Here is a 7,010-nt window from a genome sequence, read left to right on the forward strand (position 1 = left end):
CATAGCAATCCAGGCATATTTAAAGAAGGAAGAACAAACCCAAATGAATAGTCTAATATCACAATTATAGAAACTGGAAAAAGAAGAAAAAATGAGGCCTAAAGTCAGCAGAAGGAGGGACATTACAAAGATCAGAGAAGAAATAAACAAAATTGAGAAGAATAAAACAACAGCAAAAATCAATGAAACCAAGAGCTGGTTCTTTGAGACAATAAACAAAATAGATAAGCCTCTAGCCAGACTTATTAAGAGAAAAAGAGACTCAACACAAATCAACAGAATCAGAAATGAGAATGGAAAAGTCATGACAGACCCCACAGAAATACAAAAAATTATTAAAGACTACTATGAAAACCTATATGCTAAGGAGCTGGAAAACCTAGAAGAAATGGACAACTTCCTAGAAAAATACAACCTTCCAAGACTGACCAAGGAAGAAACACAAAATGTAAACAAACCAATTACCGGCAAAGAAATTGAAGCGGTAATCAAAAAACTACCCAAGAACAATACCCCTGGGCCAGATGGATTCACCTCGGAATTTTATCAGACATACAGAGAAGATATAATACTCATTCTCCTTAAAGTTTACCAAAAAATAAAAGAGGAGGGAATACTCCCAAACTCATTCTATGAAGCCAACATCACCCTAATACCAAAACCAGGCAAAGACCCCACCAAAAAAGAAAAGTACAGACCAATATCCCTGATGAAAGTAGATGCAAAAATACTCAATAAAATATTAGCAAACCAAATTCAAAAATATATCAAAAGGATCATACACCATGACCAAGTGGGATTCATCCCAGGATGCAAGGATGGTACAACATTCGAAAATCCATCAACATCACCCACCACATAAACAAAAAGAAAGACAAAAACCACATGATCATCCATACATGCCAAAAAAAGGCATTCGACAAAATTCAACATCCATTCATGATGAAGCTCTCAGCAAAATGGGTATAGAGGGCAAGTACCTCAACATAATAAAGGCCATATATGATAAAACCACAGCCAACATCATAGTTAACAGCGAGAATCTGAAAGCTTTTCCTCTGAGATCAGGAACAAGACAGGGATGCCCACTCTCCCCACTGTTATTTAACATAATACTGGAGGTCCTAGCCATGGCAATTAGACAAAACAAAGAAATACAAGGAATCCAGATCAGTAAAGAAGAAGTTAATCTGTCACTATTTGCAGATGACATGATATTGTACATAAAAAACCCCTAAAGACTCCACTCCAAAACTACTAGAACTGATATCGGAATACAGCAAGGTTGCAGGATACAAAATTAATACACAGAAATCTGTGGCTTTCCTATACACTAACAATGAACCAACAGAAAGAGAAACCAGGAAAACAATTCCATTCACAAGTGCATCAAAAAGAATAAAATACCTAGGAATAAACCTACCAAAGAAGTGAAAGACCTATACCCTGAAAACTATAAGACACTCCTAAGAGAAGTTAAAGAGGACACTAACAAATGGAAACTCATCCCATGCTCGTGGCTAGGAAGAATTAATATTGTCAAAATGGCCATCCTGCCCAAAGCAATATACAGATTTCATGCAATCCCTATCAAATTACCAGCAACATTCTTCAATGAACTGGAACAAATAGTTCAAAAATTCATATGGAAACACCAAAGACCCTGAATAGGCAAAGCGAATCCTGAGAAAGAAGAAGTAAGTGGGGGTAATCTCACTCCCCAACTTCAAGCTCTACTACAAAGCCATAGTAATAAAGACAATTTGGTACTGGCACAAGAACAGAGCTACAGACCAGTGGAACAGATTAGAGACTCCAGACATTAACCCAGACATATATGGTCAATTAATATTTGATAAAGGAGCCATGGATATACAATGGGGAAATGACAGTCTCTTCAACAGATGGTGCTGGCAAAACTGGACAGCTACATGTAAGAGAATGAGACTGGATCACTGTTTAACCCCATACACAAAAGTAAATTCGAAATGGATCAAAGACCTGAATGTAAGTCATGAAACTATAAAACTCTTAGAAAAAAGCATAGGCAAAAATCTCTTGGACATAAATATTAGCGACTTCTTCATGAACATATCTCCCCGGGCAAGGAAAACAAAAGCAAAAATGAACAAGTGGGACTATATCAAGCTGAAAACCTTCTGTACAGCAAAGGACACCATCAATAGAACAAAAAGGTACCCTACAGTATGGGAGAGTATATTTGTAAATGACAGATCCGATAAAGTTTGACATCCAAAATTTATGAAGAACTCATGCACCTCAACAAACAAAAAGCAAATTATCCAATTAAAAAATGGGCAGAGTAGCTGAACAGTTCTCCAAAGAAGAAATTCTGATGGCCAACAGATACATGAAAAGATGCTCCACATCGCTAGTTATCAGAGAGATGCAAATTAAAACCACAATGCGATATCACCTCACACCAGTAAGGATGGCTACCATCCAAAAGTCAAACAACAACAAATGTTGGTGAGGTTGTGGAGAAAGGGGAACCCTCCTACACTGCTGGTGGGAATGTAAATTAGTTCAACCATTGTGGAAAGCAGTATGGAGGTTCCTCATAATGCTCAAAATAGACTTAACATTTGACCCAGGAATTCCACTTCTAGGAATTTACCCTAAATATGCAGCACTCCAGTTTGAAAAAGACAGATGCACCCCTATGTTTATCGCAGCACTATTTACAATAGCCAAGAAATGGAAGCAACCTAAGTGTCCATCAGTAGATAAATGGATAAAGAAGATGTGGTACATATACACAACAGAATATTATTCAGCCATAAGAAGAAAACAAATCCTACCATTTGCAACAACATGGATGGAGCTAGAGGGTATTATGCTCAGTGAAATAAGCCAAGCAGAGAAATAGAAATACCAAATGATTTCACTCATCTGTGGAGTATAAGAACAAAGGAAAAAGTGAAGGAACAAAACAGCAGCAGAATCACAGAACTCAAGAATGGACTAAGAGACTGGGGAGAATGGGAGGGTAGGGAGGTATAAGGGCGGAGAAGAAGAAAGGGGGTATTATGATTAGCATGTATAATGTCGGGGGTGGGGAAAAGGGTAGGGCTGTGCAACACAGAGAAGACATAGTGATTCTACAACATCTTACTATGCTGATGGACAGTGACTGTAATGGGGTTTGTGGGGGGGACTTGGGGGAGAGCCTAGTAAACATAATGTTCTTCATGTAATTGTATATTAATGATAACAAAATCAAAAAAATATAAAATAATAAAGAAAGAAAGAAGTGCACTGTGTGACTGAGTCCCACAGTAACCTGGAGACTACGTGGCCTTGGACAGTTTGACACATGGACCAATGATGGCTGGCCTTTCTGGCACCTCAGAGACAAGGCCTGGAAGATGGCCTCCTGTGTGTTCCTGGAGTAACAGCAGAGTGGCCCCCAAAGATGATGGTAGTGTAACCAAAAATGCAGGAAGATAAGAGCAATCTTACCAGGAAGTTTTATCTACCACTGTGGCCAGTGCCTATGCCTCCTGTAGTCCTACATACATACCCATCAGTAACCCCCACAGGGAGGAGGGTGAAAGTCTGGTATATTAGACCAGGGTGAGATCCCATTCCTACCACTGTCCTATCATAGGACCACTCTCTTGTATGTATCCTATGTGATGGACAAGATTTTTACCTGTGCTGGTGTCATCAAAACATGTATCTTATCGCCCTTAAAGTTATTTTCTTCTACAGTCCTTGTGGCCTGGATGTGCCTGCTGGCTGCAGCTGCTGTGTGATGATTGCCCTGAACTCCCTACCTGTTCAGCTACTGACTGCCTGTGGAATGGGCGAGCTATGGACTTAAACTACCTAGGACTCCGAACCTAGCTGAAGCCTCTGGCTTGAGGATTGTCATGATTTTATTGCTGTTGCTATTTTATATTATTAGCCTGGTTACAATGCTCCAGTTTTCTTACACAGGGGCCATTGCAGAAGATGGTGAACATATAGATTGTGAGGCAAGATTTCTGGAGGGGTGGGCTCTGGGTAAAATTGCAATATTTCCAGAATCTCTTACCTGACTTTAGTGCATCTGCATATCAACAGGTGTTTCCAGGGGGTGGAGAGATTTTTCCACCTACAGGTCAATAGGTAATTACAAGGGCGTGCAAGGGCGTATCTGAATCAGAGAGGTTGGGTGGAGTGCTTTTCTGCTGCAGCCAGATAAAGAGAGAGACAGGGATGACTGCTCGGAAGAAATAAAAGGGTTTCTTGACTTTATTTCTCTCTTTGACTGATTTTGGTTTTGGAGGTATTTTTCCCTGGGATTTTCCCCCTGGAGTTACAGATAGCAAACCATTTTTTCCCCTTTTCATTAAATGAATTCCTTCCTTCTCATTCCAGATTTTACTTTTAATCTTCAATTGTAAACAAGCCAAGATGCTGTAAAATTTTGACAAGAAACAGCACACTTTCAAATGCACTGGACTCCAAAAGCTAAAGGACTCCAAATTAAATAAACTATCTTTTAAATTACTTAATCAAATCACAGCTCAACAAGAACATGGCTCTTAAGCAGAACAGCATCTGTATATCTGCACAAATCAAGGCCAATTCTTTTTTTCCAAAAGCTAAACATTGCCAAGTTTTTGAGTTAGTGGTTCAGCTATGCAGCCTTTTCTTCCACTGAGGGTGTTTATCCCCAGGAGATTTCAGGAGAGGCAGCTACCCTTTCTGAGGTCATCAGGGCCTCTCTATCCCCCTGACTAAAGGTTAGTAGTACATATTTATGTCTTCACAGCTTTGCACAGAGACTATTTCCACTCCCTTTTCAATCTAACGCTGTCCTTTGATGTCTGAGCTTTGCTATTTACCTCCTGTCTCTCTGGGTAACTTGAGCCACTTGCCCCAGAGGTACCACTTAGTACACCACCCACATGTGAGCAGTCCCGGCTCCAGTAAATTCTGCCTCCCCATCTGTAATCTCCTCCTCTCCTCTGTCACTGCCTTGATTCAGGCCTTTGTCATTTCTCACCTGGATGATTGCAAAGCCCTGGAGATGTTCTTCTTCCTCCTCTCTAGCCCCTCCTCTCATGGCTGTTCCGCATGCCAGACCTCTGCTGAAATGCTTTTAATAGCTTTTTATAAATTTAAGGATAACATAGAGACTCCTTAACTCTCCCCCTAAACAAAAGAAGAACTTCTCTCCTTGTCCCTGCTCCTGCGTTCTCGCGGGCAGCACCAGCCTGTGCACTGTCCTCACTCCCTCTCCAGCCAGGCCATCGGCCCCTTTTGCTTCCACACCTCCTCTCTCCCCTCCACCTGGAAGATACAAGCTTATGCTCTGTGGCTCAGCTCAGCTCAGCATTAGCTGCTTGGAAAGCTGCCGAGTGGCACCATTTTGTGTGAGGAGGCCCTCCTCTGTGCCCGTTCGCCAGGCCGCCAGCACTCTGTCTTGTACCACACTCTCCCTGCTGTTGGTCCCCCTGGACTGTGAAGAACTAGGGGGTGTGGATAAGTTCCAGAGGCTAGTACAAGGCCTAGTATATAGTAGATATTGGATGTATGTGTGAATACTTGCTGGCCCAGGGCCTTTCACTTCTGCTCTAACAGCTCCTTGCGTCCTGGACTCTGCTCCCCTGCACTTCAGTCTGCAGAGTCCAGCACCAGGCAGTCATTCGCTGCCAAAAATGGTGTAGGTTCCCTCCAGACCATGGATTTTAAGAAGTAAATGTACATTTTGTAAGGCTGAGAGCACTGACGGGAGGAGCAAGCACGTCGGACCCTGATGACGTGTCAAAGTCCCCGGCTGCTGCCCCCCCCAACCTGATACATTAGCCAATCCTCGCACTGCTGTAAATCTAAGCTCTGCCTCCCCCTACCTTCTTTAAAAACTCACTGCCTGTCTGCTTATGCGCGCGAATTCCCCAGCCTCTATTTCTGTAGACTGAGGAAATCTCGCCCGGATGTTTGCATTCAAATAAATTACCTGGCCCTTTGTTGCCTCTCTTTGCCTGCTTATTTCGACTAGAATTTATCTTACATTTGGCGCCGAAACCCGGGAGGAGTGTGAGTGCGGGGGCCCGACTGGCCACTGGTGGCCCCGCCCCCTCCTTCCCTGACCCGGGACTTCAGCCTGCTCTCTGCTGCATGTTCTATCTTCTGGTGAGTCCCTCAGTTTCCCCCGGTCTGCTTCCCTTCCTAACTCCATTTCACCTGGTCTGTCCAAAATCATAGCTATGTCCAGGTCTGGGCATTCAGCCCATCCGTTGCGAGTATCTGGGATACTCGCCCCTGGCCCTGCGGTGGGGGAGACATCCCTCACCCGGCCTTCCAGGCCGTCTCCCCTGACTTGGTGCTCTTGGGACGCTGGGCGCTCCTCTCAGGGGGATTTTTTTTTGGGAAGTGGGAGCAGACATGGGGAACCAGTCCTCCACAGCAGAGGCCCAGACCCCACTGCAGTGTCTCATTTCTAATCTGGCTACTCTATATTTGTCCCTGGAAATTTTCAAATGGAAGTTAGTCTTCCTTTGCTCTCAGGCCTGGCCTCAGTATCCCTTGGACAATCAATCTCACTGGCCCCCTGAGGGAACTTTTGATTTTGGCCTCCTCACCGACTTAACTAATTATTGCCACCGGGGCGGAAAGTGGAGTGAAATCCCATATGTGCAGGCCTTTTGGACTTTGCGCACCCATCCAGATCTATATGTTAAGTGTTCTCCTTCCCAAGTTTTGTTGGCCCAGGCCTCCGCCAAAGATCGCCGAGCTCTACCCCTCCTATTCCTGGGAGGATCTTCTCTGACGGACTCGGGGGAGGATCTCAGCTACCCCCCTTCCTGCTCCTCCAGGCCCACCACGGGGGCCAGCTCCCTTCCTCATTGTTTATGTCCTCCATCTTGTTCTCCTTCTCTCCCAGTCTCTCTTCAACCTTGCTCTCCTTCTCCTCCAGTCTCTCCTCCACCTTGTTCCCCTTCTTTTCCAGTCGCACCACTATTTTGCTCCACAAGTGCCGACTCCACTTCGGATAA

The sequence above is a fragment of the Manis pentadactyla genome, chromosome 12, assembly GCF_030020395.1.
Source record: "Manis pentadactyla isolate mManPen7 chromosome 12, mManPen7.hap1, whole genome shotgun sequence".
In the NCBI taxonomy this organism is placed as follows: Eukaryota; Metazoa; Chordata; class Mammalia; order Pholidota; family Manidae; genus Manis; species Manis pentadactyla.